Genomic DNA, 21995 nt, shown 5'->3' with positions numbered 1-21995 from the left:
AAACCCCTTTAGTTTGTGACCTACGCCAAATAACTCAAGTCAGAATATCAGGTTTCCTGATGGCATTGATTTTACTGACCTCGATCGAACTTTGGGAAGCGATTGTTGGCCCAGAGGCACATAGATGTTGGTTCCCTCCCGTTACACTGGCTGTTTTGGAGATTGAGGGGAATTTGTTCTGCTTTTGTGAGGCGAGGGGAAGGGTAGCTCCTTGTGTCAGGCTGATTGACTGGACAAAGTGGAATGCATTGTACTTTTAAGAGCTTTCACCAGTAATGAACCACACTTATTGCCAAGCGTATAAAAGTGCCTCTGGCTTTCTGCCCGCCTGAGCTTGGCCTTACATTATAATTTACCAATAAAGTTTCGCTTGGAGGTCCGTGTAAAGCCCACTCCAAAGTGGGCCCTATCCTAAACACAAACAGCATACAGTTCTTGTACATATGCTGAACACAACTATAGACCCACATTTATCTGCAGAGGAGAATAATGTCATTTTGGCCTCTGTAGTAGTAGTATGCGTAGATTAGGTTCCTATGTCCTATACATGTATAGGAAAACACCGCAAAATCCAATGTATATGGGATATCGTTCTGATCCCTGGAGGTTCAACCACTAAGACCTGCAGCAACACTAATATTGGGGCTCTGGAAGCCCAAGAAAGGAGCTCTGCAGCCCCATCTTACATGGACCGGAGACTCCTTTATCCCATCACCTAGATCAATTTATCTACCAGATAAGACCCTTTGGGTTTATAGTAGAATGTTAAAAATAACCCTTTGCAGGTGTAATGTGTATGGGTCTAAATGCTTCTGTTCATACAGTTTAGGTCTGATTAATGGAGGGAGATGTCGAGCAGAGATCTCTCCATCTTTGATGTATTCAGGGCCAGACTGGGACTAAACAGCAGCCATGGCATACAAACCTTGCCAGACCACATACAATCCCCTACCTGGAAAAAAAATAGCAGAATGAAATACAAGGCTCAACTAATTTTGATTTACTTTTGTCATATCCTCAACACTCACTAAAGCCAGGACCAATTTTTGTTTTTGGTGTTTTATTTTTCCCCACCTTTTTCCAAGGGCAGAAACTTTTTGATTTTTTTTGGCCACATGAGGACTTTTTTTTGTGTTGTACTTTTGAATAACCCCATTAATTTTACAATATAATCTACTAAGTGTGATGTAATTATTAAAAAACTGCAATTCTGACATTGGTATTTGGAGTTTGATTTTACAACGTTCATTGTTTGGTAAAATTTCTACAGGTCAGTACAATTACAACGATACCAAACTTGTCTAGTTTTTCTTAATTATTTTAGTAGTTAAAAAAAATGAAAAATCAGACTTTTATGGACACAGCATTACCACATATGTAAATGTGTATTTTTTTCAACATCTATTTTTAATTGGGGAAGATTTGAGGTTTTTTTTTATTTTAATATTTTTTACAATGGTTCATTACCAGAAATGTTCATTACGACAATGCAACCAGCAATGTAACCAATATTATCGCCATACAATGACCTTTATTCAGATTACAGTTGTACACAGGCGCTCTGTGGAATGTCATCAATAAGAAAGTGAATACAGCCCTGATCAGACAGGCACGCAGGATAAGAACCATTAAAGAGCTCTTGTCATCACTCCTGACATGTCAGCTTTAGTGCTGAGTTCTGGAGGATCTTCCAACTCTACATTGTGCAGCAAAAACCCTACTGACCTAAACTACATAAGAAAACACATTAATTACATGATATTACACTATATAGACAACCACTTCTTAAGTGACTAGTCTCCAGAGGAAAATAGGAAAAGATTATACTCACCTCCCGCACTAGCACTGTTCCCGTGATAGTCTGTAGTTCTCAATAGGGTTGAGGTCAGTGGAGGCTGGTTACCACACCATGAGTTTCTCTCCTTTTATGCCCATTGAAGCCAATGACTCAGAGGTACTCTTTGCAGCATGAGATGGTGCATTGTCATGCATGAATATAATTTTACTACGTATAGCAAGATTTTTCTTATTGTAACATGGAAGAAAATGGTCATTCAGAAAGTATATATTTTGCCAATGTCATTTTCATACTTTCAGCGACCATGAGGAGGCCTACCAGCTCTCTAACCAAAATATGACTCCATCACTTCCTTGCTGACATCGCAGCCTTGTTTGAACATGGTTGCCATCCACTACTCCATTCATCTCTACCATTCAGGGTTGCACGGCATTCATCAGTAAAGAAGACTGTTTTAAAATTAGTCTTCATGTATGTCTGGGCTCACTGTAATGCTTCTGGAGGATCCTACACCTTGAGGTTTGTGAGACTCCAGAGGCACCAGTAGATTCAAACATCAGTTTTCTGTTTTGCAGTGGTATTTTAGAAGCTGCTCTCTTAATCTGCTGACTTAGTCAAGTGGAAACCTTCCTCATTATGCCTTTATCTGCACAAACCCGTCTGTGCTGTGTATCATCCACAAAATGTCTTCACAGTACGATGATCACGCATACGTTTTTGTGAAATATTTAACACTTTTAAAACTTATCCAAGGCATTGCACTATTTGACGCTTTCAACAGCAAAGCAAAAACTAAAAATATGGTTTATTGAACAAGAGTCATGAATAGTGTGACATTATTAAAAATGTGTGAAATGGTCATGACATTTTATGCCGGCTGCAATATCGTTCACACTATGACCCTTGTTTAATAAACCATTTATAAGGGAGCCTTTTACCTCCAATCACAACATCCCATATATTTAATCATTGTATTACTTTATTTGTTCCATTTCATCACTACATGTCTTTTCTCATAATAATAAACAATGGGTTCTTAGCAGACCTGCAAAAGCCATGTCAGTGGAGCTCCATATCACAAACATCAAGTGTCATCACAATGTGTTCTAATACCTCACATCCTATCACTTCATTAAATCTGGCAAGCCTTCATTTTTTTTACATTTAATTTATTTTTATCTTTATTTTTCACTTCTTTACATTTTTCACTTTTATTGCATTTTTCATACATCTCCCAATGTTTCTTTTATTAGATTAGAATTAATAAATGTATCAATGTTTTTAATGGAATTGCAGTTGCATAAATAACATGTTGCAACACAGATTAATAAACTATGGCCTATGACATGTCATATGCCCCTGTGGCGCCACAATTGTAAATATTCAGCTGCTATATAAGTGGACGGTTTCACATTACACTGTAACTTGGTGGTATCCTGACTAAGACGTGGGATCACTGCGAAACGCGTTAAAATAAACTGCCTGGAACCTGCATCCAGTGTACTGGTTCCTCAATTTTTCCTCAGCAGCGCAGATAAACCACGTATTTCCTTCCTTTCTCCACAATTGATAAGTGATACTGATTGTCACTCTGCTCACCCTGAAGAAGACATATTTCAATGCTGGGTACATTATTAATCAATCCAATTATTAATGATACAGAAAACTAAATTCATAGTGTTGTTTCTATTTTTGCAGATGACACCAAACTATGTAGTATAGTGAAGACTATTGAGGAAGTTCATACCTTAGAAGTCACATTCAGAAGGCAGGGAGAGGAACCGATTACCTCTCTATAGCAATCATTTCCTTGTGATGAGATCACAGAGACCCGATCACTGCCACAGTAACCCTGGGTTACTGAGCTACAAAGAGCCTCACACACCATGCTGTATGCACGGTGTGTGAAGCGAAGTGCTGCGCTATAATCCACTGTAGTGATAAAGCAGTGTAGGGGATTATAGAAACGCAGAAAAAGAAAACGCAGAAACAATTGACATGCTGCTTCTTTTTTTAGCAACAAAATCTGCAAAGAAAAAAGAAGCAGCATGTGCACAGCAAGTCACGATTCTCATAGACTTTGCTGGGATGCATTTTCCTTGCTTTTATTGTTTAAAATAGGCAAGGAAAAATTCATGCAAAAAACCTCGAAAAAAAGGCCACGTGTGCACATAACCTAACGTATGAACCTGGGCACTAAAACTATGGAGTCAGTATATGTTCTAGAGCAGTGTTTCTCAACTCCAGTCCTTAAGACCCACCAACAGATCATGTTTTCAGATTTTCCTCAAATCTGGAAACCATCGATAGTGTCAAAAAAACATGGATGCTTTTATGAAGAAAATAAATTATGTTAATATCTAAAGTTCCTTTTTGAATTTTTGGTCCAGTGCATTGACACTTGGGATCAGGAGAGAAATATTTGCTCTGTTGGAACAGACTAGATCATACATTGGGGCTGTGCATGTGCCCATTCCCTTTATCCTTTTCCATCCCTGAGTTGAATGTGATGGACTCTAGTCTTTTTGTTCAAACATATTAGATATGTAGCTATTATCAAACATGAATAAAGCATTGCGAAAGAAACAAGAAGTTTTTAATAAAAAAATAATTAACTTATAAACATAGTAAAAAGATAATGGTATTTAACAGCCAAGATCATTGAAATAAATACACAGACAGGATGCAGCAGTCCCCCTTAATAAATAAGGTGACACAGGTACCAAATACTGATGAAACAACCACACTCACCCTACCAGTTCATGGAGCGGGTGATTGCCCTATATAAGAATTGCACACAGATGAAGCCTGGAATAGGGCACAAGTCACACACAAGTGAAGCTCAGTGTCCAGCCAACAGCCGCCCCCACTATTTGATAAGCCAGGCTACGCGGCAGTCAACCTGTGCACCACAGAGGTACAGGCCTTGGAAGACAAGAGGACCCTTGACGTTGGGTTGTGAGCTTGCGTATTTTGTCCAAAAAATAAACCAATACCTCATTTTTATTTTTCTACACATTTTATATATTTTTTACAGGGTGCAGCTAGACCCATCAATGGTGAACTTGTAAACAAGGGGCCTGAATCTCTGTGGTGAGCTGAGAGAGTGGCAGGCAGCCCAAGTAATCGAATAGTAGGGGTGTGTAATAGGCTGTTAGCTGGACATTGTGCTGTACACGTGGGTCACTTGCGCCCTATTACAAGCTTCATCTGTGTGCAAGTCTAAGGGGTACTTTGCACGCTGCGATATCACTACTGCGATATCATCGGGGTCAAATCGAAAGTGACGCACATCCGGTGACAGTAACGATGTCGCAACGTGTAAAGCCTAGATGCGCAGATAAACGATCGCAAAAGCGTCGTAAATCGGTGATCTCTGTAGTGTCGGACATTCATAATGTCGCACCAATAGGAGATACGATGTTGTTCCTCGTTCCTGCGGCAGCACACATCGCTGTGTATAAAGCAGCAGGAGCGAGGAACATCTCCTCACCTGCCTCCACCGGCTATGCGGAAGGAAGGAGGTGGGCGGGATGTATACATTCCGCTCATCTCCACCCCTCCGCTTCTATTGGCCGCCTGCCGTGTGACATCGCTGTGACGCCGCACGACCCGCCCCCTTAGGAAAAAGGCGGGTCGCCGGCCAGAGCGACGTCGCAGGGCAGGTAAGTGCGTGTGAAGCTGCCGTAGCGATAATGTTCACTATGGCAGCTATCACAAGATATCGCATCTGCGACGGGGGCGGGGACTATCACGCTCGGCATCGCTAGTGACCCGCCCCAGGGCCGTGGGGTACTCGGTTCCGGGTGTTGGTTAATGGGATTATATCACGGGGGCCTGTGCCCGGTTCCGTGGCCCTGGTGGTCGCTGAAAGTCAATAAATAATAAAAAAAATAAATAAATAAATAAAATAAATAAAAAAATAATAAAGAAAAATAATAAATAAATAAATAAATAAAAGTATTTCGTGACGCCACCTACAGTTCCAGTATGGTTACTGGGGCTGCAGGTCAGACCTCTGGGGTGATGGTTAGGCAGCCAGTTGTTTACGCTTCCCATAGGTGAAGCGGGGTCCCCAGGGCAGTTTTAGTAGTACACAGATATGGCGGTTTTTCTTCACAGCCTTTTCAACTGTCACTTTAGTGCAGCAGCCTATGGCTCCTCAGATGAAGAAATAAAGTGCGTCACACCAATTCATTAACTCTGAACAGATTTTACTTACAGGTGTTAAAAAGGGGTTCAGTTTCTGATGTTACAGTTTTTGGTGATCTGGGAACAGTTCAGGATCTCTGCACCAGGTCAGTTGTGTGGCCTCCCTGCTGCGCTATGTTTCTCCTTGGTACTAGGCTGCCTGTAGCTATACCTTGTCCCTCTCTCACTGTCTTCACCTGTATGGCAGGCGGCGGGAGCTTCTCTAAGGGGCACTGCTGTACTCACTGCGATCCTTAAGCTCTGTGTAGCGGCTTTGCTTTCAGGTGCTGCTGCGGCCAGGAGATATGCAGTCTCCCTGGCCCCCGGTCTTTATTGCTGGGCAGATTAGATCCCTCACCATCTCGGACGCTGGTGTCCGATAATCAGCGCTGTTCCTTGGGGAAGAACCGGTCAGGCTCCACCTCCCCAGTCACTCCTCTTTTGCCTCACTCTTGATCCCTCAGGCGGTCACACAGTTACTTGTGCGGGCTAAGCACTGCCCTCTCCATTTTGATGTCTCCCTTCACTCTCTGCTCGCACTCTGCCCCTCTCCAACTGTCAACTGTCTCCCCGACTCCGCCTCCAAACCTGGCTCTAAAGGGGACCTCACCTGAACTCGACTTGTAGAGCTCCCCCTCCAGGCTTGGAGTGGAAATGCTGTATGTGGGACTACCCGATGTGGAGATCCTTCCCTGCCCAGGTACAGGTACACCCGTGGCAACTGAACCCTGGGGTGCCACATTAGCATCGGCTAGCGATGTTGCAGTGTGCAAAATACCCCTTATACTGGGTAATTATCCCCTCCATGAACCACAACCTCCTTGGTAGATTGTGTGGTTGTTTCATCAGTATTTTACACCTCTGTTACCTCCTTTATTAAGAGGGTACGCTGCATCCCGTCTGTGCATTTGTTTCTATGACCATGGCTAGTAAATACTAATATCAAACATATCAAAATTATTTTATACAAACTTGACAGAAGAGAATTACTTAAAAAGGAAGGTTAGATGTGACATTTTTCAGAAGGAAATCTTTTTAACCTATTATCTACCAATGTCCTTTTTTTGGGATGCCTAATCTTTTGCTTCTAGCAACTAAAATGTTATAATTAGGTCCAATTTTTTGTGTTGTGTTTGTAAAATGAATGTTTTCAAAACAGGAAATCATGCCAATGTCATTTTTAATTGCATATTCTTCCACCCAGAGAGCTTTCAAAACACCTATTTTCGAGTTTTTTTCAAAATTTTGTAAAAATTTGGCACATTATGTTTCTGATTCATTAGGATCCAAATCATTAAAAATCTGTCATTTAATTAAAAAAAATGAAAAAATTGCTAATTTGGCAAGTAATGGGTTAAAAGGGAATCTGACGCTAGGTTTTTGCTATATAATATTAAAGCAGCATGATGTAGGAGCAGAGATTAATCCCTGTTTACTCTGCTGCAGATCTACCAGTTCTCTGAATGCTGAGCCCTGTATAACCCCGCCCACACCATTGATTGATAGCTTTCGTAATACACTATAAAATGGCAGTTGTTAATCAGTGGTGGGAGCACGGTTAAACAGAGCAGGACTACATGGTATGAGACAACTACTAACTCATGATAATGTTTTACTGATAAAACACTGACTTTATTGAAACTGCAACAAGCAGTCTAGCAGGTGACATCACTGTAATCAGAGTCTCTGCCCCTACATCATGCAGCTCTCAGACAAAATAGCAAGCAGCTTCGGACAGATTCCCTTTTACCCCTTTCCGGACTATTTTTTTCTTTTTGATTTCCTCTTTTCTTTTCAAGGGCCATAACTTTTTTATTTTTTGGTTGACTTTGCCATATGAGGGCTTGCATTTTCTCAGAAACATTTGTACTTTTGAAAGACATCATTCATTTTAGCATGTATAAATGTATATATTTGTATGTATAGGTACTGAAAAAAATACAAGTAGTATGAATTAATAAAAATAAAATCAATTCTACCATTGTTTTATCACTTTTTATTACATTGTTTTGGGGGATGTGATACTGTAATGACAATCTCCTATGAAGACCAACCACAGGCTGAGTTTCATGGGTGCTCAAAGGCAGTATTAAGTTACCTGTGACAGGGAGAAGATGCCTGTGTGAAGCTAATCTATTAGCAAGACGTCCCCGTATAGTCCCACTGTTAAAAAAAAGACACATACTGAAGCGGATACAATTTGCCAAAGAACACATCAATTGGCCTAAAGAGAAATGGAGAAACATTTTGTGGACTGATAAAAGCAAAATTGTTCTTTTTGGGTCAAAGGGCCACAGACAGGTCATCAGACGACCCCAAAACTCTGAATTCAAGCCACAGTACACACTGAAGACAGTGAAGCATGGTGGTGGAAGCATCATGATAGGGGCATGTTTCTCTTACTATGGTGCTGGGCCTATTTACCGCATACTAGGGATCATCCACAGACTTTTTTGATTTGCATATTTCCCAGGGGGCAATGTACCTAGGATTTCACTGTGTTGAGCGCCCTCGCTGGCTGCTGGCAGTGTTTTCTCTGGCTGGTCTCCCCGAGATCAGTGATTGTTTTGTCTTGTTGGTCTACTAGGCATTGCTCCCACCTGGACAGAATCCTACTCCACACTGATGAGGGACAATACCCCGAAACAGCTGTCTGTGGATGGATATCTGACCTTGGTATTTCCCTTGTCATATCTTTAAACTTGTCAAAAAGTTGGATATTGACTAAACGGGACACTTAATATGGTGGTCTCCTAAAAAGAGCCACTCCTTGGCTGGGTCCTTCCTGGAGGGATATCTGGCTGGTTTCTGTGATGAGACTCCTAATAGAGCCTCCACAGACTTTTTTGATTTGCATATTTCCCAGGGGGCAATGTACCTAGGATTTCACTGTGTTGAGCGCCCTCACTGGCTGCCGGCAGTGTTTTCTCTGGCTGGTCTCCCCGAGATCAGTGATTGTTTTGTCATACTAGGGATCATGCACCAGTTTGCATTTGTCAAAATACTTGAAGAGGTCACGTTGCTTTACGCTGAAGAGGAAATGCCCTTAAATTGGGTGTTTCAACAAGACAATGACCCTAAACACACCAGTAAACAAGCAAAATCTTGCTTCCAGTCCAACAAAATTGAGGTTATGGAGTGGCCAGCCCAATTCCCGGACCTTAATCCAATAGAACACTTGTGGGGTGACATAAAAAATGCTGTTTCTGAGGCAAAGCCAACAAATGCAAATACATGGTGGGATGTAATGGAAGCATCCTGGGCTGGAATAACTGATAACAGGAGCTAGATGTTAGGTGACTCTATGCAACATAGATGTGAAGCAGGTCTAAAAAAAACTGAGACTATACAACTAAATATTAGGTTAGTGATTCACAGGAATCTAAATCCTAAATAAAAAGAGGACAGATTGAGTATGTAAAGACAAATGCAGACACTGATATTTTATTTAACAGCCCAATGTTCATTTTTTTATATTTTCTGTTAAAAATTCTATATATTTCTCTACATGTTTTGATTTAGAAAACAGTGTGCAATGTTCCCAATGCGTGGCAATAACAACTATTATAAAGATTTTGGGCTTATCTCATGTTTTAGAACAACACTTTTGAACACAACTGTACCACCATTTACTAAAATGTCATGTCACGAGAGGTAACAAGTGCACTTTTTTATTAATTACAACTACAGTGATTTTTTTTTTGCCTTTTACCATAGTGAGAAAATAATTTCACCAATGTAAAATAACAATGTAAGCTTATTGTATTAAAATTACAATATTTCAGACTTTTTTGTTTTGATCTACATATAAGCATAAAAAATATATAAAAAACAGCATGGCTCTACTGAACGCATCTTAGATTACCATAAACCCCCCATAGTGCTTAAAATCCATGCACCTGCAGAGGTCATTGCACATACAGTAGATGGGATAAGCGACTATGATATTCTTCCATCATGCTGTGCTGTACTTTTTGCTAATTTTTTAGGATTCCTTAGAAATATAGAAATATTACAAATGTAATGCAGACCTAGGTTAGAAAATACATACAGCAACTCTACTTATCGTATGCAAGTTTCTTCTTTAATATCTCCCATGGTCTTTAGAGGAAACCTGTATAACTTGAAGAAAAACATTACCCATTTGCAGAATCTTTTCTAAAAGCGGTGGATAAAATCAGGATTCAAACAGGTTTTTGCTGTCTGTAAAATGTATGTCCTTTGAGATGACAGCTATATGTTCTTGATGTGGAGCCAAATGAATCTTCAAAGCAATTGTAAATGATTTGATTGCACTTGGACAGAGGAGTAAAAAATGTAAAAGGAAAACAAATGACTCCCCCACATTTCTTTCTGAAAAGCACCAGCATTAACCACTCTGCAGAAACCGAAAACTGAACACGTCCTGCGGAAGAACCAGAAATTCCAGGAATCTTATCACACAAAACCCCTATACTTAGATGAAGCTTGACCCTCAGCAAATAATGTTAAAAACATAAAACAAAAGAACTAAACTGTATTCATTATCCACTTTAGATTTTGAACAAGGAACACAGTAGTAGCTGAGGAAGATTATGGCGCATCATGCTATCCCTTAAAACACCACTCCAACATTTTATTTTAGTTATTATTATTTATTATTATAGCGCCATTTATTCCATGGCGCTTTACAAGTGAAAGAGGGTATATGTACAACAATCATTAACAGTACAAAACAGACTGGTATAGGAGGAGAGAGGAGAATGTCCGCGAGGGATCAAAGTCTACAGGGAATAGGTGATGGTACAATAGGTGAGGACAGAGCTGGTTGCGCAGTGGTGTACTGGACTGAGGGCTATTGTAGGTTGTAGGCTTGTTGGAAGAGATGGGTCTTGAGGTTCCTCTTGAAGCTTTCCACGGTAGGGGAGAGTCTGATATGCTGAGGTAGAGCGTTCCAGAGTATGGGGGAGGCACGGGAGAAATCTTGTACGCGATTGTGGCTTGGATGTGTGCCTTGAAGGATAGAGCAGAGTCGAGGGTTACTCCAAGGCAACTAGCTTGTGAGACTGGGGAGAGTGAGCAACCATCAAGTTTGATGGAAAGGCTTGTTGAAGGAGATGAGTGAGGAGGAGGAAAGACAATGAACTCTGTTTTGTCCATGTTAAGCTTTAGGAATCGTGCAGAGATGAAGGATGAAATAGACAGACATTGTGGAATTTTGATTAGTAGAGAGGTAATGTCAGGTCCAGAGAGGTAGATCTGTGTGTCATCGGCATAGAGATGATACTGAAAGCCGTGGGACTCTATGAGCTGTCCCAGGCCGAAGGTGTAGATGGAGAACAGCAGGGGTCCAAGAACTGAGCCTTGGGGGACACCGACAGATAGGGAGCGAGATGAGGAAGTGGTGTAAGAATGGGAGACGCTGAAAGTTCGGTCGGTTAGGTATGAGGGTATCCAAGATAGGGCCAAGTCTGTGATGCCCAGAGATGAGAGAATCTGTAGTAGGAGGGAATGGTCTACTGTGTCGAAGGCAGAGGACAGGTCCAGGAGGAGGAGGATAGAGTAGTGTCGCTTGGCTTTGGCGGTTAGTAGATCATTGGTGACTTTGGTTAGGGCAGTTTCAGTAGAGTGATGTGGTCGGAAGCCAGATTGTAGCCGGTCAAAGAGGGAGCAGGAGGAGAGGTATGAGGACAATTCAAGATGGACATGCTGTTCCCATAGTTTTGAGGCATAGGGAAAAAGGGATATGGGCCGATAGTTTGACACAGAGGATGGGTCAAGGGAGGGCTTTTTGAGGATGGGTGTAATGGAGGCATGTTTAAAGCATGAGGGGAATACACCACTTGTTGAAGAGATGGGTTAGGGCTGGGATGAGGACTGCGGTGATGTGGGGATGAGATGCGATGGGAGCGGGTCAAGTGCACAGGTGGTTAGATGTGATCTTGAGAGTAGAGTGGAAAGATTGTTTTCAGTCATGGTGGAGAAGCTGGATTTGGAGGAAGAGGGCTGAGTAGTTATGATGAGGGGCTGTGGTGATTGTGGGCCAAAGCTTGCTCTGATGTTGTCAATCTTCTGCTTGAAGAAAGAGGCAAAGTCTTCAGCTGAGATGAGAGGAGAGGAAGGTGGTGCTGGGGGATGGAGGAGAGAATTGAAAGTGTTGAATAGCTGTTTAGGGTTGTGAGAGAGAGAAGATATGAGGGATGAGAAGTAGGTTTGTTTTGCAGCAGTGAGTGTGGACTTGAAGGTGGTGAGGGACTCTTTATATTCAATGAAGTGCTCAGTGGAATGAGACTTCTTCCATCTGCGCTCAGCAATTCTGGAAGCTTTCAGTGGTGCTTTAATCTAAGTCCCCTGCCCCCATCTTAGGGTGCATGCCCATGATCAGGGTTCATAGCGTTTTGGATGCAGTGTGTTTTTGCTGCGTCAAAAACGCTGCGTTGTACAGTACAAGCACAGTGGATGAGATTTCTAGAAATCCCATGCCCACGGTTCTTGATATTCCTACAGCGAAATCTGACCTGCGGAGCGGCTTCTCAAGCTGCAGCATGTCAATTCTTTACTGCGGAGATGCAAGCGTTCTCTGCAGGGAGAACACAGCGAGAGACCGCAACTGCCCCAGCCCGGATCGCGGGCATGAGCAGCTGCAGTCTCCTGCGGAGGAGACTCGTGGCCCTCTGGGTCAGGACCTGCCACACGGAAGGTCTGCTGACCAGAGGAGCATACCAGAGGCGAGAGAAGTCAAGGCAAGTGGGTGAGAACCAGCAGGGCAGCAAAGATAAAAAAATCATAAGACAAATAATACTCAGGAAGCAGGAATTCAACAGGCAACACAAGAGCAGATTCCACCAGACAGAACCAAAGAAGAACTTTAACTGGCAGTGAGTGTCAGAGGTTCAGGCGTATAAATAGATTGCAGCCCTGCCCAGAGCTCAGAGAAAGAAACCAGGAATTAATCCCATAGCTTCCTGAGCAGCACAATATACCCATAATTATTTTCGACTGCCCTGCACTGCCAGCAACAAAGGTGCAACACACCAAGCAAATGAAGTGGAAACAGAGGTGAACGTAGTAATCACTGATACCAAATGATCCAAACCAGCACATTGCCCCTGGTGAAAACCATATATACTTAGGATACTCAGATTTGGGGAGCTACAATGTATATATTTAAACATAATAAACACATATAGTAGATATGGAACAAGTTCCTAATGTACCATTTAAAGGGTTTTTTAAATTCTTAGAAAAGTGGACCCCAAACGACTCCTGAAATGTAAATTAACAAAAGACAGATAGTAGTCGCCCTCCAATGCTGGCCCACCGCCGCTACTCTGAACTTTGTTAATTTACATTACAGGAATCAGGTGGGGCCTACGTTTCTAAAAGCAGAAAAGCACTTTAACTACTGTTGTAGGTATGAGATTTTCCAGATGTTTTAGTTATTAATTGCTCCTAAATAAGTATTGCATTCCATCTACTTAAAAAGTTTACATATCATAGGGATATGGTTTGTACTAAGAATGAAATTAGAGCACATAACTTAAAAAATGGGCATGTACAGCTCCTTTCCATATTGTCTTGTGCCCATTTTTAAAGGTTGTTAAATCTGGTGCATGTCAATGGCTCGCATAGTAAATACTATATCATAACCAGCTACCGTGCTTTCATAGATTTTAACAACCCCTGTTCCTTCTCTAGTCGAGGTGTAGCCATTTTGGTGCTTCTTATGACTTTATTTTACTTCTTATTACTTTACTTTTTTTAAATTAAAAGTTATTGATCTGAAAACATGGATTTTTTTAAAATTAGACTGGAAGTTTCTGGCAACCTACAGAACATTTTAAGTCTATTTTATTCTATGTACCTATGACAATGGTATAAGCATTAAATCCACACTAGACTTATTTGCTGTGGAAAATCTGTAGTGGTGAAATCCACATCAAATTGTTCAAATCAGCAGGATAAACTGACAAGATCAGGATTACACATCTACAGAGCAAATTTATGGTGCAGATTATTTTTTACACTATTACGGTTCCCTGACACTGGTGATAAGTCTCTCATGCGGGAGAATCGGCCCGATTCAAATGACACTCGGCTCAAACTCTGCTCTGAATGTGATCTGAGTGTCATTTCATTGTAAACCGATTCTCTCGCATTTGACAGTCGATGGACAGCTGCTGAGGAAAGATTCATCTCTCCATCTTCTCCATTGTCTGTATCTGTGTATATCGTACTGCACTTGGATGATATCAATGCAGTCCGTTGTTTCACACGATTCCATAGACTTGTATAGTTGCGGGCTGTGCGATATACGCTGTCAATCACAACATGCAGCAATTTTTTTCTTGTGCTGAATCGGCATGAGAAAAGAAACGTTGATTGGCACTGTCTATTGTATAACATTAGGCAGAGTACCATTCGACAAAGCATCAGATAGCACTCGGCTGTGTTATACGCTTGTGTGAGCGAGCCCTTAGCCTGATTCATCAAAGTGTTTTGCCAAAAATCTGGTGTACAACACTATGATCAGTTGCAACATTTTGTACAACTCCAGATTGCATAAAACTTTTACGACGTTTACCATTTTCACACCTGTTTTGCTCAGCTCGGTCAAAATGGGCAAAGATGGGGTGGAACAAAGGGGGGGGGTGACACCATAGCTCATCTAATTCATGACTAGTTGTGGCACATCTTACTCCGACATCTTACTTCAGTTCCTGACTGCAATAGGATTTGTGGCAAGGAACATGTCACTTTTCACCGGATTCCCCAAGAGGACTGTGCCTCTTAATGAGTCGGGTGCCTCTGACTCCAGTCCTTCATCAAAACCGGTCTTGATTGATTAGTGATGGGTGGACCCAAACTATAAAAGTCTGGACCCGCGGTTTCAAAAGTAGCTGGGTGCCGGGTCCTGGCCTGGAGTTCTCAGGGAACTCTGGCTAATGATCCAGAAACTTGGGAAATTAAAGAATAATAGGAAAAAAAATAAAATAAAGCAAGCACGCTATACTTACCGCGTCTCTGGGCGGCTGTAACTGCTTCCGGGCAGCTCACTTTCTTCCAGGGCCGCTTATTAGCCTCAAACATATTTACCGCTTCCCCCGACCACCAGCATTTCTGGCATCTGTGATTGGTTACAGTCAGATGCACCCCCAGCCTGCATGCCAGCATGTCTGGCTGCCTGCGATCACAGACCCTGTCTGCAGGTCCCTATCATGGTAAAAAATAAATTGGAGGACGATCGCCCCATATTATGATACAGTGGCGTAGCAAACACTGCGGCTCATCATGAATTTGACAAGCGGGCTTCCCACGCCCCTGTCCGGCTCCAGCTCTGCTCACTTTGTCAGAGCTGGGCAAACACAGAGTGAGAACACCAAAAGTTAAAATACTTTAGTGCAGCTTCGCATTGCGCCAAAACTTTGCAACTTTGAATGTTTTTTATGCTAGAATTCTGAAGTAACAGCTTTGATGAATCGCGTCCTGTTTTTATTGCAGAAGGTATAATTAAAAATAAAGTGTTAAGTTCCTTTTATACAATTAATGGGTTTTGCACTCAAGAACATCTAGGCCTTAACTGATTTATTATTTTCATAGAAAAAAACAGTGGAGAATAAGCTGCAACCTTGGAGTCTGTACAATTAACCAGGGCAAAGGTGTAAGTTTTAACTAATCACTAAATGGGTCAAATCTGCTATGGTAGTATACAAGGAGACGGACTGAAGCTGCTGTGAATCTTAAATCTTGTGAGGACAAGAGCAAACCAAAACGTGTTAACTGATTCATAAGAAGCCGTGACCTTCCCTTACATCATTTGTCAGCAGAATCAGCTGTCTGCAAAAATGACTCCTGGCAGCGATGGACTTGGATTATTAAAGCGAGAATGTTGAACTCTTGTAGGACAGGTGAACGGATACAGAATGACTACACGCTGAACAATATCCATAGAGACAAATATTCTTGTAAAATTCTTGTCAAGCAAAGCAATAAATACTTCAGAAAGAAATACAGTCTGTGCCTATCAGAGGAATGCAAAATATGACAAGGCCCGAGGAAAGGCCTAAATTGTCTGGAAAGCTTTCAGCTAAAACACAGCGAAGCTATAAAAAGTATCATCTTCAGCGAACCATTTGGCGTTTCCCTTAATAAAACATATTTTCACTATGACACATAAAGGCGCCTTTTACACGCTCTGTTGTAGGTATAAACTCAAAATGATCCTATAGGACTTGACGAGAAAAGATGAAGAAACATTTCAGAAAAGGTGGGTCAGACATCAAGGCACCAACATATTTCTTATCTCTTCCTTACTAAAGCTGGTGTCACACACAGCGACAACGACAACGACGTCGCTGCTACGTCACCATTTTCTGTGACGTTGCAGCGACGTCCCGTCGCTGTCTGTGACATCCAGCAACGACCTGGCCCCTGCTGTGAGGTCGCCGGTCGTTGCTGAATGTCCAGCTTCATTTTTTGGTCGTCACTCTCCCGCTGTGACACACACATCGCTGTGTGTGACAGCGAGAGAGCGACGAAATGAAGCGAGCAGGAGCCGGCACTGGCAGCTGCGGTAAGCTGTAACCAGCGTAAACATCGGGTAACCAAGGGAAGACCTTTCCCTGGATACCCAATGTTTACGCTGGTTACCAGCCTCCGCCGCCCTTGCTGCCAGTGCCGGCTCCTGCACTGTGACATGTGGCTGCAGTATGCATCGGGTAATTAACCCGATGTATACTGTAGCAAGGAGAGCAAGGAGCCAGCGCTAAGCAGTGCGCGCGGCTCCCTGCTCTCTGAACTGTGACATGTAGCTGCAGCACACATCGGGTTAATTAACCCGATGTGTGCTGCAGGAGAGCAAGGAGCCAGCGCTAAGCGCGGCTCCCTGCTCTCTGAACTGTGACATGTAGCTGCAGCACACATCGGGTTAATTAACCCGATGTGTGCTGCAGGAGAGCAAGGAGCCAGCGCTAAGCGCGGCTCCCTGCTCTCTGAACATGTAGCACAGCGACCTTATGATCGCTGCTTCTGCTGTGTTTGACAGCTAAGCAGCGATCATAACAGCGACTTACAAGGTCGCTGTTACGTCACCGAAAATGGTGACGTAACAGCGACGTCGTTGTCGCTGTTGTTTAGTGTGAACCCAGCTTAATACACTGTCCATTTGAAGAAGAAGCTATGATTTTCAGCTAATTAAACATGAGATTTCTCATTTATGTTTACTTAATACTTACAGCCTTGCATCTCCATTTCACGACAGCATTGACATAGTATTTATTAGTCAATGTTCCACAATGTTTCATAGACCTATATGAAGTTTTCAGTTTGAGACACACTAGGATTGGCTATATGCCCTTGTAAAACCGGCCTTAAGTTGTCCAGGCTTGGGGCTCAAGTCACTCTATGTGACTGCAGACTTGTGAATCTTCCAGCGTGCACAGTGCGTGCTATCAGGATTCTCCGGTGTCGGGAGTGGCTAGTCATGTGTGTGACGGGGTGTACATCAGAGCAAAGAGAGACAACAGGCCGAGGATGATCCAACAGGTTTACTAACAGGAATACAGGAACAGCACACGACAAGTCCAAATAAAACAGATTCGGGGGCACCTCCCGATAATCCAAAGTGCCAGATCACAACGTAATAGTCCTTTTCAGAGTCCCAGAGAGTTCCACACAATCCCACGGGCCGCCACACAGGCCTAGCTCCGTCCGTGTCCACAGCCACCCAGGCTGGGGCTCCTGCTCTCTTCAAGTTTCAGCTCACTCTGAAGTTACAAAAAGGGAAATGCATTGTCTGTGCTGCTTGACCAGCCCACCATGTTTGTTCAGGGGGTAGGGGTCACACATCCTATCATCAATGGTTTGGTCCATCACAGGGCTCCAATATGTCTGCCAGCCATAGTAGATGAAGGGATCCCCTGCTGTAAAGAACAATGACTATTCCTTCACTGGCCAATGCAATTACAGATTAGATACACAACTCTGGAAAGAAGAGGACAGGCTATTTACATAATCACATTAGATGCCAAGACTACAATTGTATGAGAGAGACACATTGAGACCAGTAGCTCCCCCAAGAAAATACATGAATTACAAATAATACAACCAGGGAAATGTACATATCATGACATAGTATCACAGCATATACAGTGAGAGGGTAAATTACATCTTCACAATCCCTCCCCCTCCCAACTTGTGTACGTACTAGGGACCTCTACAGGTCACTGGTTAAGTACACACTGGCAGAGCGTTACTTACATGTGGCTTCATGCAGCCACGAATTGGCATCGTAGCTCTCCCACATCATTGCCCAGGAGAACAGCTGCAGGCAGACCACCCATCACCCCAACCACACATCGCCTGACCCCAAAACCAAAGTTCAGATCCACAGTGGCTGTGGGAATAGTCCTCCATTGTCCACCAGTCAGTTCAATAACAATCCCAGGTCCTCTATGGATTGCCTCAGGCCGAACCACTCGGGGATCAGCCAGTGTGAGGAAAGCACCCGAGTCACAAAATCCAACAAGTCTCTGTCCATCCAGCACAACCTCCTGCAAGTGCTTACCTCGATGAGCAGAAGTCGTCATAACTGCGGGTCGCACCCCGTAAACTCCTGGTGGTGCAACATGGGGGGCTGAGTCACTAGGCCAGTCCTCACATAACGGTGCCACATCTTCCTCCATGGCACTGGGCTGTAAATAATTAACAATCCGATTGGGTGCAGGATCAGTCCTCATTTGAACAGCTGGGCAGGAGACTTGCCGATGCCCTGGCTGTCCACATTGATAGCATCTGAGCTGGGTCTCCCTCCATCCAAGGCGTCCTCTTGGGTAAGGGGTAGGGGAACTTGGAGGCCGGCTCCCACCTGAAGGTGCTGTAGGGGTTTGAGGATGATTACTCCATGGCCTGGCTGGGCATGAGGCCTGCAAATGCCCGGGATGCCTACAAACATAACACCTGCGCTGTTACTTCCTCTCCCCGGCGTATTCCAGAAAGTGCAGTAGAAGCAACTGGAGGCACATTAACACGGGTATCAACATGTGGTGGCTTAGAGGAACGGGGAACAATGGGGACAGAATAACTGGGGGCATCCGGTGTTGTGGAGCTGTTAGGCGTCTCTCCATCCTCCAACAGAACCCTCCACTGAGGCTTGATGGTGAGAGCCTCATCAGCGAGAGCAGCAGCTTCCTCCACTGTCGCTGGTTTTCTCTCACGCACCCATTCCCGGATCTCAGCGGGGCACTGGGCAAAGAATTGTTCTTTTAGGATGACCTGCAGGAAGGTCTCCCAAGATAAGGCCTCCTCTGCCTCCAGCCAGCGATTACATATTTGTTTGAGTCTATGAGCATATATCTTAAAAGACACTTCCCCATCACAGGCTAAAGCACGGAACTGAGTCCTGTAAGTGTCTGGGGTCACAGCATAATGTTCTAGAATAGTCTGTTTAATATCCGCATACTCACAGTTCCACCGAGGGTCCATAGCTCTATAGGCTTCAGCAGCTCCCCCCTCTAGGAGCCCAACCAGATGCCGGACACGCTCCCTGTCCGGGACTTCCATTAATCGACACTGATGCTCAAAGTCCTGGAAGAAGCCCTCAATGTCGCCTGCAGCCTCATTAAACGGCTTAAAGTCTTTGCGGGACACCCTGGGAAGTTCCCTCATGATGGGTGCTGGGGTTACAGTCTGTCTGGAACCTCTCGCGGCTTCCACAGCGAGCTCCTTATCCAGCAGTGCCATCTCCTCCATCCTGCGCTCCTTCTCTTTAGCTCCACGCATGGCCTCCCTCTTATCTTCTATGGTGGCCTCATCTCCAAGCAGTGCCATCTCCTCCTTGTACCACACAACCCATTGACTTTTTTGGGTATTCACCTCCGGCTGCCGTCTTTCTTCCGTTTGCTGTGAGGATCCTTCCTCCACGTCATTTTGCGAACAGACTCCTAGCGCCTCAATCAGCTGCTCCTTGGAGAGTCCTTTGAAACGAACTCCTACTTCACGGGCCTTTGATTGCAGGCTCCCCAAAGTCCAGGTCTTGTACTCTGCAGTGCTGGTTCCTGATGTTGAGCCATTGTCCTCCATTCCTTCTGCTCTGATCCCAGCGCTGCCAACCAGTTTGTGACAGGGTGTACATCAGAGCAAAGAGAGACAACAGGCCGAGGATGATCCAACAGGTTTACTAACAGGAATACAGGAACAGCACACGACAAGTCCAAATAAAACAGATTCGGGGGCACCTCCCGATAATCCAAAGTGCCAGATCACAACGTAATAGTCCTTTTCAGAGTCCCAGAGAGTTCCACACAATCCCACGGGCCGCCACACAGGCCTAGCTCCGTCCGTGTCCACAGCCACCCAGGCTGGGGCTCCTGCTCTCTTCAAGTTTCAGCTCACTCTGAAGTTACAAAAAGGGAAATGCATTGTCTGTGCTGCTTGACCAGCCCACCATGTTTGTTCAGGGGGTAGGGGTCACACATCCTATCATCAATGGTTTGGTCCATCACAGGGCTCCAATATGTCTGCCAGCCACAGTAGATGAAGGGATCCCCTGCTGTAAAGAACAATGACTATTCCTTCACTGGCCAATGCAATTACAGATTAGATACACAACTCTGGAAAGAAGAGGACAGGCTATTTACATAATCACATTAGATGCCAAGACTACAATTGTATGAGAGAGACACATTGAGACCAGTAGCTCCCCCAAGAAAATACATGATTTACAACTAATACAACCAGGGAAATGTACATATCATGACATAGTATCACAGCATATACAGTGAGAGGGTAAATTACATCTTCACAATGTGACCAAAGTATGCTGTTTGAATACTGCTGGCCACATTACGACTATATGTGTCTGGCCTCGCTCAATTTACTTTTATTGACTGAGGCTGTGCAAGTCTAGTTGGCACATGACCGCATACTTGCGTTAACACGCCCGCCCGCTAACGGTGCCAGCTCTGGAAAATTCTGACAGTGTGCCAAGTCTGGACAACCCCTTTAAGGCTGCATTCACACATTTTACATCACATATTAAATTATAATAATAGAGCCTCATTCTGATGATCTATACACTTACACTGTAATCGCAACCGCCGGGTCACACAATGACACCAGTGCGAGAAAGCTGGTCAGAAATGCAATCACATGAGTGGGAAGAAGACTGGAGCAGCACTGGATACCAGCGGAGATCACGATTAGCAAGTATTTCACTGCATATACAGTACACAGCACACATATTTACAGTTAGGTCCAGAAATATTTGGACAGTGACACAATTTTCGCGAGTTGGGCTCTGCATGCCACCACATTGGATTTGAAATGAAACCTCTACAACAGAATTCAAGTGCAGATTGTAATGCTTAATTTGAAGGTTTGAACAAAAATATCTGATAGAAATTGTAGGAATTGTACACATTTCTTTACAAACACTCCACATTTTAGGAGGTCAAAAGTAATTGGACAAATAAACCAAACCCAAACAAAATATTTTTATTTTCAATATTTTGTTGCAAATCCTTTGGAGGCAATCACTGCCTTAAGTCTGGAACCCATGGACATCACCAAACGCTGGGTTTCCTCCTTCTTAATGCTTTACCACGCCTTTACAGCCGCAGCCTTCAGGTCTTGCTTGTTTGTGGGTCTTTCCGTCTTAAGTCTGGATTTGAGCAAGTGAAATGCATGCTCAATTGGGTTAAGATCTGGTGATTGACTTGGCCATTGCAGAATGTTCCACTTTTTTGCACTCATGAACTCCTGGGTAGCTTTGGCTGTATGCTTGGGGTCATTGTCCATCTGTACTATGAAGCGCCGTCCGATCAACTTTGCGGCATTTGGCTGAATCTGGGCTGAAAGTATATCCCGGTACACTTCAGAATTCATCCAGCTACTCTTGTCTGCTGTTATGTCATCAATAAACACAAGTTACCCAGTGCCATTGAAAGCCATGCATGCCCATGCCATCACATTGCCTCCACCATGTTTTACAGAGGATGTAGTGTGCCTTGGATCATGTGCCGTTCCCTTT

The sequence above is a fragment of the Anomaloglossus baeobatrachus genome, chromosome 1 (genome assembly GCF_048569485.1).
Source record: "Anomaloglossus baeobatrachus isolate aAnoBae1 chromosome 1, aAnoBae1.hap1, whole genome shotgun sequence".
Lineage (NCBI taxonomy): Eukaryota > Metazoa > Chordata > Amphibia > Anura > Aromobatidae > Anomaloglossus > Anomaloglossus baeobatrachus.
The sequence above is the reverse complement of the archived record's forward strand: the minus strand, read 5'-3'. Positions refer to the sequence as shown.